The sequence below is a fragment of the Camelus dromedarius genome, chromosome 21 (genome assembly GCF_036321535.1).
Source record: "Camelus dromedarius isolate mCamDro1 chromosome 21, mCamDro1.pat, whole genome shotgun sequence".
NCBI lineage: Eukaryota > Metazoa > Chordata > Mammalia > Artiodactyla > Camelidae > Camelus > Camelus dromedarius.
Window position 1 is genome coordinate 6,210,694 of NC_087456.1, and position 16,754 is coordinate 6,227,447.

Below are 16,754 nucleotides of genomic sequence, written 5' to 3' on the forward strand. Positions count from 1 at the left end.
AACTGGTTTTTCAAGAAGCTTCCCTAGAGGGCCTCCCAAGGATGTCTAGGCACACCTGAAAGCTGCCCGGGCTGGCAGCAGTAAGCATGGCGGGTTGTGATGGCTTGTTCACTGTTTTTCTGAATTGGAGCAGGGACAGGGGAAGTGGGTAACTGAGCTATAAACTCCTTAAGGACAAGGAACTCTGTGTTGGGTTTACCTTTGAATTTCTATCCTAATTCATTGCCTGATGCAAAGCTGATGCTCAATAAATACCTGGTGAATGAGTCAATGAACAAAGACCTGGGTTTAGTTTATAGGAAGAGAGTGACTGGGCTAGACAATGGGGCCTGAGAATTTAAGATTTCAGTGGTAATAACGAGAAGTAGGTTATGAGTCGGGAAGCAAGTGGTTGAAGAGGATGGGAGGAGAGGGTGGGTGACTGTTTATCTGCACTGTGGTGTCTGGGCTCTGCTCTGGGTTAGGGCTAACCTGTAAGACAAGTTCAAGCTAAAACTGAAAAAGGCAATGTTTGTACCATTTTCATTTTACAGTCCTTCAGTAGATTTTCTTCAAAAAATTCAAGTATCTGTGAAAGATGGATGTTGGAAACGGGGTAAGGGTGCTGTGTAAATATTTGGTGGTTAGACTGTTGTCTTAAGTCCCACTGATCTTGCTGCTTTGGCATCAGTCCTGCTTCTCCCCTCTGTCTTTTCAATGATCCAGGATATTTGAGGGCTGCCTTGCTCAGGGAGAATTTATCCCAGGGTCTGACCTCCGGGTGCTGTGCAAGGTTCCTGGGCTGCTAGCCTTGCTGGGTTCTCAGAGGGAAGGGTGGTGGGAGAGAGATTGGAGTGCCCACTGGAAACCCAGGCTAAGCATGGTTCAGAGTTAGGCCAAAACACAAAAGGAGACTTTTCAGAACAACTTCTCTGTACCACACATCTTCCCAGTACCTTGTAATGGTCTCAGCTCCAAAGACTCTATACAGTGTTGGTGAACCACTGAGTCTCTGAGTAGGCAGGTACACTTGGCTTTGGTTTGGGGACCCTGGGAAAGCCTCTCAAAATGACCTGCGTAAGTTCTACCGTTGTAGATGTGTTTCCTGGCTCTTCAATAAAATTGTATTCAACGAAGACTAACCCTGTACTAAATATTCAGCCAGGCTCCACCGTGGAACTCTTAGTATGAGGAAGACAAGACCTCAGCATCCAAGGATGTACCCCCAAGACCCTGTGAAAACAGGAACCAATCCAGGGTGCAACCAACTTAGACGACAAAGCTTGCGGGCTGGAAGGGGAGTGCAGTGCGCTGTGTCAGGGTCCAGAGATGTAACAAGTGGGGCCTGAGAACTGCAAAGATAACCCTTTCTTCCTCCACAACCTTTTCCATCTCTGATACAGATTTCCTGGCAATTTTCAATGACAAATGAGTCTGATGAGTAGGAGGGCAAAAGAATCCCTTTAAAAATTAGTGGGGGACAGGGAGCAGCCCCTCAGAGCGAGCTGGGAGGCTGTCATCCCAGGCTCCAAGGGGGTTCGAGTCCTCAGAAATGTCCACTGAATAAAACATAACTCTCAGAAAAAATTAGTGGGGGATACTAACTACTATATATAAAACAGATAAATTTACACTACATAGCACAGGCAACTATATGCAACATCTTACAGTGACCTACAGTGAAAAAGAATATGAAAAGGAATGTATATCTGTATATGTATGATTAAAACATTATGCTGTACACCAGAAATTGATGAAACGAGGTAAACTGACTATACTTAAATTAAAAAAAAAAGTTGTAACAACAACAGCAAAATTAATGGGGGAAATTAAGCTTAAGAAATAAGGCAGGGCGGGGGGGAGGGGGTAGTGATGGGCCGAAATCTAGAACCTGTGAGTTTAGACTGCCTTCTAGTGGGAGAATTAGGTTCAACAGTCAACGTGAGTGAGAAACTCGAAGAAACACTCAGAAGAATTCATGCTAAATAAGGCGCGAGATAGCACTCCGGGTGGCGTTTGTAACGCAGCATAGAAAAAAACGGATTCAGTTCATGCTTGCTCAGGTGGGACTTTGCAATGTTAACAAGCCAAACTTGCAGTTCAACTTTCGAACTTTGTCGTTGCCTTTACGATAAAATTGTTCTCCTTAGCCTGAAATAAACCCGATCAGCTGTTTCCAACTCGGCACTTACTTTCTCTGCCTCCCTCCATTCCAGCCAGATTAATTTATTCACTATCCCCTAAACACAGTTTTCACTCCCCAGTTTCCTTCCAGACTTACTCTTTTCCTTCCCACTGTGCCTAGCTCACTGCTGTGGAAACAGTGGGGACTCAATAAGCAAGTTATGAGTTAATCCCAGTCTATTTAAACAGCTGGTTTATTATCCTAAAGGAAAGGGAATATGATGTAACAGAGACATTGGGCAGGAAAAAAACAAAACAAAACAAAACAAACCTTGAAGTTCCCTTTGGGGACGCTGGACAGACACCATTTCCCTTAATTAAAAAAAAAAAAAACCAAACAGGTATATATTTTCACATCTCATTCGTACAAACTGAACAAGTTTTTTCTTATCTAACACATGGGCGCTCAAGAAATATCTGAATAAATACGTATCTGTCTGGCTCATTACAATTCCCTCTGTACACTTCTGACAGTTATTTGCTGAAACTCAACTCTGGTGATGTATTTTCCTTGCTGAAAACTCAAGGACCCCTGTCCTCATTTTATAATCTCTGCCTTTCTGTCCATTCTCATCCTCTGCCACTTCTTGTTCTTGAATTCTTATTACTGCGTTTATTACTTTGTTTAAATTGTTTGCTTAAATGTCTGCATTCTTTTCCAGACTGTGAACAGGATCTCTGACTCTAGAGTCAGCACAGAACCTAAGCCATAAGAGATATCATGTGATCAATAAATGTTTGTTCATTTAGATTCATTTACAGGTCATCTAATCAATTTCCCTCATTTTGTAGGTGTGGAAACCCGGACCTGTTTGGGATCACACAGCTTGTTGGTCTTTATTCTAAAAGAAACAGACAATTGTAGGAAACAAATTCCTCCAACTGAGGCTGTGCCGTTTTGTTCATTGTGTTCAGAAGCCTCAAGTTCCCAGAAGCAAAAATGAATTCCCTTATCAGTCTTTGAAATTTCATAATCCTGTGTACCACACCCTGTGTGTCAGGGTTGATGAAACTGATTTTAGGAAAAACTAGGCTGATCTGGAGATATTTATTCTTAGTGCTCCATGTTGCTTCCACTGGTACACACTAATATTGCTGCAGAAGGATTCATCTTGTGAGTCTGACTTTAGGATTGCAACTTGCCTGGAAAAGGGGGAAAGGCAAAATCCAATCAAAATCTAAATTAAAGGTCTAAACTCCCTTTCAATTTAAAGTCAGACCCAAGTTTCCATAGTCACTTCTGTTTTTCTGTATTAGCTCCTCTATTCATGAATCAAATTTATCTTTCCTTCTTTTGTGCTAAGGAACGCTTATCTAACAGCTACCTCATCTAATGAATGGAAATGTATTGTTCACCAAAAATATGGGGAAAATATGTAATCTGGTTCAGTAGAATAACTAAAATTAAGATGTCCTATCAAGGCAGTAATCGATGGAAAATAGAAGAATTGTAATAAAAAGAGGTTGCAACTCTGTCTGAATTTTTAATATTCATCTTGGTTGCCCATTTTTCTGTAATTTACTCCCGCTTAGTTTGAGAGAGCTTAGTAGATATTGGAAATTTATCAAAAATGATATATGAAAAAGCTTAAAGAATACATGTGTTAAGTAAATGAAGAAAAATATAGAAAAGCGAATGTCTGTTTTCAGCTTGCTGGAAAAAAAACTTTAGTACCAATTAAAATTTAGATTTAATTTGCTTAATAAGCCGTTAGAATATGCTTGAGAAGCAATTAGAATATTATCAAGTAAAAGGAGGAAAGATACCTGAAGAGGGCGCCCGGATAGCTCAGTCGGTAGAGCATCAGACTTTTAATCTGAGGGTCCAGGGTTCAAGTCCCTGTTCGGGCGTTGTTTCTTTCTTTTCATACCTTCGTAACCAGGTACCAGACAAAAATTCCAATGCTGCAGCCTAGTTCTATTTTATATCGAATTAATTTCATTTTTCATTAATTTCAAAATATGCTAGATAAACATTCTCAGGGGAGGAAAAAAATGGCTACGCAAAATCACTCAGCTTTTGGCAAGTGTGGAGGTTTTGCACAGTGGTTTCCCAGCGAGAAGCAGTTTTTTTTCCTTCGGATTCCTAATCGTTCAGAAAGAAAACAAAAAGAACGATGAAACAGAGCGCCCGAACAGGGACTTGAACCCTGGACCCTCAGATTAAAAGTCTGATGCTCTACCGACTGAGCTATCCGGGCTCTCGCGAATCAAAGACTGTTATAGTGTTTTACATAAGATTGAGAAACCCTGTGTCGTCGATTCGTCCCGCCAGCATTTTGTGAAACTATTTTAAATCCAAGAAAACTCTGGACTCATGCGCCAAGAAAAACAGAAGCCCGAAATCATGCCCCTTTCACCAGCCTTACCAGTTAACAAAATTACATTTATATGCCCAATAACCATTATTAGGTAGACCTCTTTGATTTGTCATCTAACAGGTCCAGGATTAACAGAACGGCGAGGTATCTCACTTTTGAAGCGCTGTAGTGACATCAGACCTAGTATACTGATTATAGGGTGGGTACCAGTTCTAAAACCTACCCGATAAAAACAACAAAAAATGAGTCTCTCTAAGAGAGATTACAAGTATGCTGTTCTGAAGCTCTTGAATTGAACTATGTAGTATAAAGTGGGAGAAAGGACCCTGCAGAGGGATAGTGAGATTGTCCTGTAGGTCCGTCGAAGGCGTCCAAGTAAATTTACGTGATGCAAACTCTGGAAAAGGTCACCAGAAGTGACCTCGGGGGCAGAAATCCTACTAAACCAGAGAGGAAGCTGAACATGCCAGCAGAGAGGCACATTATTGATCTAGACATTGGAGGCTTCCGCAGCCATCAGTAATCTGTGCACTGCACTCTGCTATAGGGCTGGCGACGGGATTACCCACGATGGGGCTTAGAATGCAACGTGAATGGGTTTTCGTTAGCTGAAGTTGCTTTCCCTTAATTCCATCTGCTTCACTCCAACTGCTTTGAGAGTGATTGTGCCCGGGTCCAGCAATTCCACTTTTAGGAATTTGTCCTAAAGAAATAATCAGGGATGTAACAAAAAGACCTGATTACAAGAGAGAATGTCATGGCATTTTAATTGAAAAAAATTGTAAATGACATACGTGACTATGTAAATTATGGTAACAGCCTTAATAAGGAATGTTATGCAGCCATTAATAATAATCATGCTATAAAAGAACCCAGCTTAGGAAAAACTGCAAAATACTGTAAAGCTAGGAAATATTTCAAATAAAAAAGTTTAAGCAACACGGATATATTGTACAGCACAGGAAATTATAACCATTATTTTATAATAAATTTTAATGGAGTATAAACTGTAAAAACACTTAATCACTATGCTGCACACCTGAAACTAATATAATATTGTATATCAACTATACATTGATAAAAAATTTTTAACGGGTGCATATATGTACACTGAAAAACTAAAGGGCTAAATAAATGCTCATGTAAAGCCTGGGTTCTGAAATTAGGTGCCCCTTTTTGAATCCTTACTACCACTGTGTGATCTTGAGTAAGCTATTTCTCTGTCTCAGAGCAATAAAATGATTGTGAGAAGTAAAAAGATTTTTATATAAATTGTTCAGAATAGTGTGTGACATGAAATACACATTCATGAAGTCACATAAAGACTTAATGGCAAACACATAACAAGATCAGACTCTGGATTCTGCTCTATCATTTTCTAGCACGATCCACCCTTCAACAAATGCTTAACAGAGTTTTACAAATTAATTTTTATTGAGGTATAGTTGACCTATAATTTTGTTAATTTCGGGTATACAACATAATGATTTGATATTTTATACATTGCAAAATGAGCACAATAAGTCTAGTTAACATCTGTCACTATACATAGTTAAGACAATTTTTTTCTTGTAAGAGAACTTTCAAGATCTACTCTCTTAGCAAAACAAATACGTAGGACAGTATTATTAACCATAGTCATGCTCTATGAAGGCTTAACATATTGGACTGGAGTGGAGGCAGATGTAGAGAATTTGGAAAGCTGACAATATTGAGTTAATGTGAGCAAAAAGAATAACTTTATCCCCTAAGTAATAGGGAACTGTTAAAATTTTGTCTCATTAATGTTCCAGTTTCTCACTCAAAGGAACACACATTAGATTTCTTTCACTCATGTCACATTAAAAACATAACAAGGACTACCGTGTTAATTATTCACTATAAAAACCACATCACCACAGCTAATCATCCACACAGAGCTAATGGGAGAATGGTTTCTAAAACTGACTGCATGCAGATGAGATGCTGATTCATAAAAATTAGGAGTATTAGACTGCCTTTTCTTTGCTCAAAACCCTTTGATTCTTCTCTGCTACTTACTGAATAACACATGGAACTTTTTAATAACAGCGTTCAAAATTCTCCACAGTCTGGTCCTGGCCTACTTTGCTAGCATTCCATGCCAGTGCCATTTAATAGAAACTCAATGCAAATCACATACGCATTTCAAACCATATGTGGCTGCTGGCTATTATATTGACAGTGTAATTCAATACAATGCCAATCTTCCACACAGTAATCAGCACTTCAATCAAAGTGGATTCTTCTTGGTTTTCATATGGTCTTCTAAATTCTCATTCCTCTCCTCATTATTTACTCCATGTTTCCTCAAATGACTTCTCCTATCTCTGCCTCTTAAAATCCTACTCATTCTTAAAGGCCTCACTCTTCAAAACCTTCAATTATTATGTTAAATGCGAAGGAAAGATTAATTCAAGACCCTATAGACTCACAGTTTATAAAGTCAGTAATAGAGCCATATATTTGTTATTCAAATTGAAAAAATAAAATTGGATGTCTACGATACAACATGCACAAAGATTTATTCCAAATGAGCTAAAGGCTTAAATGTGAAAAGCAAATCTTTAGAACTTTTAGAAGAAAATATATGAGAGTGCCTTCATAGACAGAAAAGAATCTCTTAAACAATATACAAAAAGCAAATCATAAAGAAAATAATAAATCTGACTTCATTAAAAAAACTGTTCGTCAAAGGACAGTATTCAAAAAGTGAAAACAAGCTACGGATTTTGAAGATTTTATTTGTAATACATACAATCAAGAAGGATTAATACCCAGATTATATAGGGAACTCCTATAAATCAATACGAAAAAGGCAAACCAATAGAAAAATGGGCAAAAGATAAGACCAGACAATTCACAGATGAGTGACCATGGTAAATAAATATGAAAAAATTCTCAACCTTAGTAATAACCATGGACATAGAAATCAACCACCATGAGAAACCATTTCACATCTTTTTTTTTTTTTTAAATAATCTGTTAATAACAACAACTGGCAAAAACAGAATTCTTGCACATTCCTATCAGGAGTGTATACTCCCACAATCACTTTGGAAAGCACTTAATCAGGATCTCATAGAGCTGACAATGTGCCTGTTACCTAATAATTCTACTCCCTAAAGTGCACATGGACACAAGTATAAGATTGTTTGAGAGCAAAACAATTGGAAACACCTAAATATTTATCTAAGGAGGAGATGGGATAAAGAAAAAAAATCGTGGTGCATTCATTACGGTTACGGGTTGAATTGTGTCCCCTCAAAATTTATTTGTTGAAGTTCTAAGCCCCAGTGCCTCAGAATGTGACTCTACTTGCAAATAGGCCCTTTATAGAGGTGATTACGGGACAAGGAGGTCATATAGGTGGGCCCACACACAATACGACTGATGTTTCTATAAGAAAAGGAGATTAGGACACAGGCAATGTGCACAGACAGAGAAGCAAATGTGAAGACAAATTTTCAAAAATTTCAAAGCATAAAGTATTTAAAGGAAAATATACACATACAAATCCTGTAAGTCTAAAGAAATGCATGACAGGGGTAAATACCAAACCCAGGATAATGGTTCCTTCTGCAGTTGAAGGAGGGTGATGCTAGAGGAGAAAGGACAATAGGGAGCTTCTCTGTATAGGGTAAAGTATTGCTCTATAGGAAGAGTGGTGGGGAAAAAGACATCATGCCCTTCATTATATCTTCTTGTATGTCTGAAGTAGTTCCTTATAATTTTTAAGAATGACTATCGACCAATAACATTGGCTTCTAATTCTTTTAGAGTTGCAGTGGGCCTTAGAAAAGTCATCTCATTCAGCCATTTTACGTGACAGATTAGGAAACTGAAGACCTGCATGACTTTCTGGTCTCTAGCGAGACTAAACCCAGATTTCCTGTTTCTTAAATAAACGGTTTGCGAATACAGTTCTCAGAGAAGGAAGTGGTAATCACTGAGTCAGTTATGAGCTTGTTAAGCCAATTTCATTTTCTTTTTTGACAAGATTACTTGGCTGGTAGAAGAAATACCACAGGTATGGCTTATTTTCATTGTAGCAAGTCATTTGATGAAATTTTATGAACTCCTTGGCAAAGGCCAGAGAAATGTTGCCAGATGTTGACCTCTGTTAATAGGTGGGATCATTGGTGGTTTAAGAACAACACTGGAAGAGGAATAGTTAATCATGAATCAGTGTCAACCAGGAGGGGGAAAGCTCTATTTTTTTTTTTTTAAATTTGTGGGGTAATTAGGTTTGTTTATTCATTTATTTTTAGAGGAGTTACTGGGGATTGAACCCAGGACCGTGGGCATGCTAAGAATGTGCTCTACCACTTTGAACAATACACTGCTCCCCAAAAGCTCTATTCTTAATAATGCCCTATTCGACATATTTATTAAGGCTTTAAATGAAGGTAGGTTAGGTATGTTAATCAACAACCTGCAAAATGCAAAAGTGAAAGAGCTAAGCTCTCCTGACTCTCCAGGCAAGGTTAACTTCATTGTTGCGCTTAACGCATCCTCTTTACCTGGACAGTCTGATTCCTCCTCTAGACACATTCCAGGCCTCACTTGTTTTAGAATCCTCTAGGTTGGTGCCTGGCACACAGTAGATATTCAACAAATATTTGTTCATCTTTAAACAAACTGAATTGGCTGACATGATCATAATTCCAAGAGCCCAGGAAACAGTAGGAAGGGACCTAAACACATACTCTCTTAAAAGATACAAAGTGAACTCCTATCTGGGAATTTTTTTTAAATTAAAATTAATTAGGGGGGAGGGTATAGCTTGGTGGTAAAGTGCATGCCTAGCATGCATGAGGTCCTGGGTTCAATTCCTAGTACCTCCATTAAAAATAAATAAATGAATAAATAACCTAATTACCTCTCCCCATTAAAGAAACACTAAGTTTTTTAAAAAAAATTAAAATTAATTGCAGAAAAAGAGAGGAGAAATAGTTGACAGTGTTTCATCTCAAAAAGCCCTATCCCTTTATTTATTTATTTATTTTTTTGAGAGAGGTGGTTGCTTACTTTAAGCTCTCTGGGAGTAACTGTGAAAAAAAAATTAATTCTTTAGCTTACTTACAGAACTTGGTCTCCCACCTCAGTGGAGGTTATGTCAGAAATAGACCAAGGTGCAATGTGCAAATTAAGAGAGGTCATTGCTCCATTTTATTTTGCATGGATGTGTATCTGGCTCTTGGAGTCATATCTTAAATAGGACAAACAGGTGCCTGTTCAGAAGGGTGGCAAAGGGGCTTGAAGCCATGGCAAATAAATAGGTGAAAGCTCTAAGGGGATTTTTAGCCTGCAGAAAACCGAAACAGAAGAGTTAGAGATGGGACATGGTAGCTGTCTTCAAACAACAAAATAGTACTTACATTGAAAAGAATGAAGCCTTACTCTTCTCCCGAGTGCAGAAGTGAAACCAATAGAAATGGCTAAATAACATATTTCAGCTCAAAAAACCCTCTAACATCTAGAATCATCCTAAAATAAATGAAATGAGGTATCTGGGGGAGGTCATGCCATTTGACACTGGCAGAGGTTGAAGACAGCCTGTCTGAGAGGTTTGTTGAAAGTACTTTTGTGTTGGGAGAGATTAGGCTAGATGACCTGGCTGTGTGAGCCAAATAAACTCCACCTCGTTGTCCTTTGCACCTCTCTTCTAGCATTTACCGCGTATCCTGTAATGTGATTCTTGTATATACTAGTGTTGTCCTCCCCCAGTTAGCGACAGCACTAGGACGCAGTTTCCCCTCTCCAGGCACCTCTGGGTGTTAGAATGAATCAGTTAACACGGAGGAACAGAGGGAGTAGCGTTTTTCTGAAGAGCTTAAAAGGTGGCTTCTGATTATGCTTTTAGCTTTCTACCCTCCCTGTTTTTTTGATTTCCCAGGACATGTTTGCAAATATCACAAGACCCTACAACTTGCTGAAATGTTCTCTCTTGAAACCTCACAACTCTATTAGTCTCCAGGTCCTGCGACTCTCTTTCCCCAGACTGGAATCTACTCTATGGTAGGGACAGCTCAGCCTTCTAGCTCTCTAGCCCTTCAGTTGTCCCATCTATGGTTTCCGGAGGCCTCACCGGAAGCCCTTGTAGGAAATCTGTTGCGGAGGCCGGAAGTTGCCCCAGCCACTCGCCGTTTCAAAATGCCGCTGAGGCCTTAGGGCCTGTGAGTGACGCCCCCTCCCCCCGGGGCTCGGCGGGGGAGCGACTCATGGAGCGGCCGTAAGGTGTGGCTCTTGGTTTCATCCGTGGGGTGCCGGGAGGCTGGGGGCGGGAAGTGGAGAGTGGGGAGCGGGCGCGGCGCGACCAGTTCCGCAGGCCCTGGAGCGGGGGTAGCCGGCGGGAGGAGCTAGAGGCGGGGGTGGCAGCGTGGGGACGGTCTCACCCGGCGCAAGAAGGGCTGGTGGGGGAAGGGTTAAAAGATGAGGACCCGCGGAGGATAAAAACGGAGGTGGGGGGGGGGGTGAGATGAGGCGGAACGGGCAACAGGTCAACGTACCTAAAAATACGAATAGTCAGATTGAAGATGTTTAACTGGACCCAGAAATTGAGGACGACTGAGGCACTTTGGAGCAAGGGTGGGAGGCGGAGAGAATGACATTGAGGTGTCTTCAGGATTTTAAGGTAGTAGTTTTAAGGGCTGAGGACTATCTCTCAGAGGCACTTGAGTGTTTCAAGAATGCTTGGGAGAGGGGGCACATCCAGATTTCCCTAGAGTATAAGGAGATGGGGCTCGGGAATATGTATTTTTTTAAAAAGCCTTTTATTCATCCTTTTTAGGGGGTAGATAATTAGTTTTACTTATTAATTTTTTAGAGGAAGTACCGGGAATTGAACCTAGGACCTCGTGTATGCTAAGCATGTGCTCTACCGCTTGAAATACACCCTTCCCCCGGGAATACGTATTTTAACCAGCACATTTCCCAATTGATTCTTGTACACCCTTAAGTTTGAAAACCATTGTTTTAAAGCGACAGCCAGAGGGTATGCTGCAATTCTTTTCCTTCGTCTAGAAAAGCTTGTTAGGGAGCTCCTCCATGCCTTGGGATGTTGGCACGCGGAACAAGTTATCAATCAAAAATATTTGGTCCTTTTGGTATTAGGTATTAGTGCGTCGTAGTTTGGGTTTAATACCCTCCCTCCTCATACTTTCTTGCTATGAAAAGTTAATTTAGAAGTATTTATTTCATAATATTTTGTTTCACAGTGTGGTAGGGATCACAACTTTAAAAACTTTTACAGTTTTTAAAAAAACCAAAATAGTACTTGCCTGTTGTTTGGAAAAAAACAAACAAACGCACAATACGGAAGTGTGTAAAGTTAACTGTCCGTTAACCTGTCCCTAACCTGTTCCCTCCTCAAGCTGGCTACCTTAGCTATTTGATATTATGTCGTTCCTGACTTTTTCCATGCATGCTCACGTTTTTAAACAACAGTGGGATCATTTTGAATCTATTGTTCTGCACCTTGAGTTTTTCAAATAGGGACAAATCAGGGACAGCTTTCCACAAAGTATACATATAATATTTTCTTTTAAGGACTTGCGTAGTATTGCGTTATAGGGTTGTACAAGAATTTCCTTAGCCAGTTCCCCATTGATGGATTTTTAGGTTGTTTCTTGGCATACTGTTTGTTTTGCAGACTGTGCTGGAGCATACTCTTGCTACACACTTCACCTTTTTAAAATGTGTAACACACCTGGTAAGGAACTGAACCAATGTCTCAATGGTAGTTTCTCTTTTAAAAGAAAAAAGTTGGTTTCTATTACTTTTATGTATCTTGTTGGAAGAGAATCAGATGGTAGTTTTTACTAGAGGTCTTTAGGATTTTAAAGAATTGATAATGATTAGTTTTGCTAACATCTGACAAGAAGTTTTTAATTTGATTAGTCTTCAAATCACAGTTGTCTTCAAAGGTAGAGATTTGGAGATGAGGTATAGGAGTCTCTTGGACTAAATGTAGGATAAAAACTACTCTTCCGTCATCCCTGAGAGATGAATAAGACTGTTCTGCTCTCTATGATTTCAATCCAGTAGGGACATACGTAAAAACATCAGTGGTAAGTGTTTTAATAGAGGTGCTCTGGTGCCATCAGCTTCCTTTGGGGAGTCAGAAAAGCCTTGACCAAGGAAATGACCTTTGACCTAGGTAGAAGAATGAAGAAGAATTTTCAAGACTAGAAAATAGAGCATAGAAGAGGAGTAGGGACAGGTGCTAAGGCAGTAGCTTTCAAACTTTTAAACCATGACTCTCAGTAAAAAGTAAATTTTATACTATGACCCAGTACACGTAGGAGGGGTAATAGTTAAGAGCTCTGGCTGTGCAGCCAGAGTGCTGGGACTCTTAAGACCATGAATTTGGATAAGTTAACTTCCCCTCTGCCTCGGTTCCCTCTTCTGAAAATGAGGACAATAATATATCTACCTTAAGGATCTCTGTAAGGATTAAATGAGTTGTTGAATATAAACTGCCTTAACGAACGCCTGACACAAAGGTGCTTAAGTATGTTAAATGTTGACAATTTTCAATAACAGAAACAAGTTCCACAGAACAGAACTTTGTTATTCACTTTTATTTTCTATTCTGTTCTATTTCATTAATAGAGGGGAGGAGTTAAGACCAACTGGAATACAACTTGTAGTTTGAACAGCTCATACTAAAAACTCTGAGAGGTGAAGAGCTAGACAAATTCAAGAAACTAAGGTCATCATGGTAGGCATTGAGTGGTGGAAGTGGATACTGGAGAGGAGTACCAAGATGGAGTGGAGAGTAAGTTGGAAATGAATCATGAAAGCTAATTTACACATACCCAGTGATGAGGATGAGTTTCTGGAACTGGGAGTGCCTGCTGAGTCAGCTGTACAGGTCCATGTAGGATAGTCCTTCATTCCTCAGATGCCCTGAAAAACTAGGGTATTTTGGCCTGCTCTGGGATGTTCCTAGTTCTGCTGTATTGTGGACCCAAGTGGTGGAATTGACTTCTCTTTCAATAAGCACATGGCTCTTGAGGGAGAGTTCTTTTGAAAGGAAGCGAAGAAGACTGCAAAAAGGACTTTGTTCCCTCACTCATTGAAAAGGTGAATTCTTTTCAGATCTCTGTGCTCCTCCCCAGGGTTTATTATTAGCAGCAAAGAATCCCATCTCCAGAGAGCCAAAGCAGTACAGGTTAGTAATAATGATTCTTTTAATGTAACTGGAATAGTATTTCTAAGGTTACTAGTTTTTTTCAAGATACAATAGTTAAACACATGGAATTTTTGTGATTTCTTACACATTTGCTGTGTATGATTCAACAAGGTAATTAAAACTTACTGTTTTAATTCAGTGTTTTTTTCTGTTTTCTCACCTTTTAAATATTTTAAAGCATTTCACAGATGTGTCATTTTGCCTTTAAATATGTCAGGCTGTAGCTCTTATGTTAGGATTTTTTAAGAAGTTACTACATTGCCTTTCTACTACCATTAGCAGCTTCTGTATTTTTTTTTACTATCTCCTCTTAATGAGGAGAACACTCTGCTTCTTTTCTGTTGTATATTACTAGTAGTTGAAATAGTTATTTTAATTCTTTATCATTCCTATATAATTTTGCTTCCTTTCAAAAATCCTTAAATCATCTTATGATTTAAATTAAATAAAATTTCTCTTAACTTTGTTTTTTGGTTCAAGTGTTTTTAAAACACTGAGGACTAATTGATAAAAAATACTTCTCATTGATTATCAATTTCTGTAAAAAAAAGTGTATAATTTAGGGATAGCAGCTTCTTAATAGTACTTAGTGCATAATTCAAAATTTCCTGATTGTTTAGGAAAAAAATGACATTTTACAGGTGGCTTGTTTGAATCAGGACTTGAACAAAGTCTGCACATTGTGTTAGGTTTTTTAAGTCTGGTAACAGTCTCTTAAAGTTTCTCCTTCACCATAACACTACCTCCAAGGTTCTGTAGAATTTCCCACATTCTGGACTTAGCTAATTGCCTGCTTTTAGTATTGTTTACTTATTCCTTCACCCTCCATTTTTCCCTACAAACAGTAGTTAGATCTAGAAGCTTGATTTGGATTTTTTTGTTGGGGGGAGGCGTCAAGAATACTTCAGAGGACGTACTGAGTGCTTCCTGTTGCTTCACTCAGGAAGTACATGATGTGTGAATGACCCTCTTTTTTTTTTTTTTAAACATTTTTTTATTGAGTTACAGTCATTTTACAATGTGTCAAATTCCAGTGTACAGCACAATTTTTCTGTTATATATGAACATACATACATTCATTGAATGACCCTCTTTTTAAAGATAAGTTTGGTCAGTTGGTTAAATGCGGTAAGCCTGCTCATTTTTTTTTTTCTTTTTTTCCCTCAGGAGAAGGAAGGATTTATCATTTGCAGCAAGTAAGAAAAACTCTAGGGATTTTTCTCAAAGCAGTGTTGCCCAGAACATCAAAATTGGGGAAATTTTAAGCTAAGGGTACACGCATATTCATGAAGAGGCTTGGGTGGCAGGCAGAGTCCAAGCTTTAGTTGATCGAAGTTGAAGGGGTCAGGAAAGGTCAATGTCATTATCCCTTAGGTTCCAGCTGATCTGGTGGTTGAGCCCCTTAAAGTCCTCTCTTTCCCCAACCTTTTACTTAAATGGTTTTAGCAGCTGTTAATGACTGTTGAGGAGGTGACATTTAACCTGAGACTGGAAGGTTTAGGATGAATCAGTCTTGTTCAGAACTTAGTGTTCAAAATGAAGGAAGATTGTGCAAAGGCCCAGGTTGAAAAACCAAAAGATCAGTGTGGCTGGGGTGCAGGAAGCATGGGGACGAGCAGGGCAAGTTGAAAAGACTGGTGAAGTGCTGCGGGGTTAGACTGTTTCCCTTTAGAGAGGTAGCAAGCTGTAGAGCAGGATCTGGCACTGTAAGATTGTTTCATTTTGGTTTTTTAATCCTTCTGGCTATAGTGTGGAGTTTGGGTTGAACTGGGTTTAGAGAGCCAGTTAAGAGTCTGTTGATGTGACACAGGCAAGAAGTTAACATTTTTTGGTTTGGGAACTGGTCATGAAGTTGAAGGGGGGGTGGTTTGAAAGATTTAGGAGTTAAAGATCTGTAAGGTTTGATGATATGATAACGGAGGAAGAGGGAAAGATCATGGTGACTCCTAACTTCCTGGTTTGGGCAACTGAATATAACTACTAACTGGCAGCAAGCTGTACTGGGGAAGGATAAGCTTTCATCTTGGGCAAGTTATTTGACTTCTTTAAGCCTCAATTTTCTCTTTTAAGGAGCAAGTAACAATACCTAACCCTGTTGTACTCAAAAGAGACTCCAGGTGAAAAAGGGACAAGATCTTGCCTTGGGTTCAGAGCCCATCAGCTGACTTCATTTCTCGCATACTTCCATGAACAGTGCCCTCGCTCATGATATTTCCCCTCCCGTTCTTTCCAGTAATCTCCCGTTTACAAATCCTTCCACTTCTGTTTCCATTTCTTCTCGTTCCTCCTCTGCTTTGCAATCAAAAGTAATTTGTCCTGCTCTGAACTCCATGGTGCTTAAATCAGTATCTTTTTAATGGCACAACACTTCTACTGGGTGTTAAAGTAAATCCTTATTGAACTTTAAATTGTTCAGTGCTGCCAAGAGGTCACGTCGTGTTCCTATTCAGGTGCTGAACTAGCGTGACTGCTGACTCCCTTCTCCCAAATCATCCCCAGAGGTTCTGCGAAAGGAAAATACTGTGAGAAACAAATGGGTGGGGTGGGCTGTTCTGAACTGCTGTGTGTGTGGGTTGTGGTGTTGGGGTGTTTGGCCTAGGGCAGGAGTCAGCCAGGCATGACTGTAGGAGAGTCAGACCACAGGGGAAGGGGACCACTGGAATACTGCTGTTGTTTCTCCCCGGTCTCATTACTTTGGAATTGCTTTTCTCTGCACTTGCTGTGTTGAGCTCTTCTCAAGAGTAAATCAGGGCATTACAGAAGCCTATACTTGTGAGGAGGGGTTGAGAAAAAAACAAGTGATGACTCAGTCTTTCAAGGACCAGAACATCTCAATTTTGTAGAATTTTTTTCCAGACAATAGAAAGTAAGGACTAAACAATTTATTCTGTTAGAGCCAGCTAACCCTGATATCCAAATGAGACAAAAACTTGACAGTGGAAAATTACAGAGCTATTTCATTCACTGGTAGAGACTTTACAACCTAAACAAAATAGTAGCAAATCAAAACCAACAGTGTGCAAAAAGGAGTAATGTTCAAAACCAAGTTGGGT

At 39.5% G+C, this 16,754-nt stretch overlaps 1 protein-coding gene and 2 non-coding genes across 15 annotated transcripts in view; 2 read left to right on the top strand and 1 right to left on the bottom strand.

Moving 5' to 3' along the window:
- The first annotated feature begins 3,941 nt into the window (after window positions 1-3,941).
- Window positions 3,942-4,014, top strand: TRNAK-UUU (transfer RNA lysine (anticodon UUU)). The gene has a single exon. It is a non-coding gene; the product is annotated as a tRNA-Lys (tRNA).
- A 277-nt stretch (window positions 4,015-4,291) lies between these two features.
- TRNAK-UUU (transfer RNA lysine (anticodon UUU)) lies at window positions 4,292-4,364 on the bottom strand. Its single transcript has one exon. It is a non-coding gene; the product is annotated as a tRNA-Lys (tRNA).
- Window positions 4,365-8,513: 4,149 nt separating this feature from the next.
- The window catches only part of MDM4 (MDM4 regulator of p53), a 38,642-nt gene continuing 30,401 nt past the window's right edge, over window positions 8,514-16,754 (top strand). For 9 of the 13 annotated variants that reach the window (XR_004132241.2, XR_004132242.2, XM_010991384.3 and 6 more), the window contains exon 1: window positions 10,591-10,742. The gene's annotated coding sequence lies outside the window, so the exon portion shown is untranslated. Of the gene's footprint in view, window positions 8,533-10,504; window positions 10,524-10,589; window positions 10,743-16,754 lie in introns of those variants that run through there. The other 4 variants (XM_064477101.1, XM_064477100.1, XM_031438766.2 and 1 more) reach the window with 4 other exon arrangements.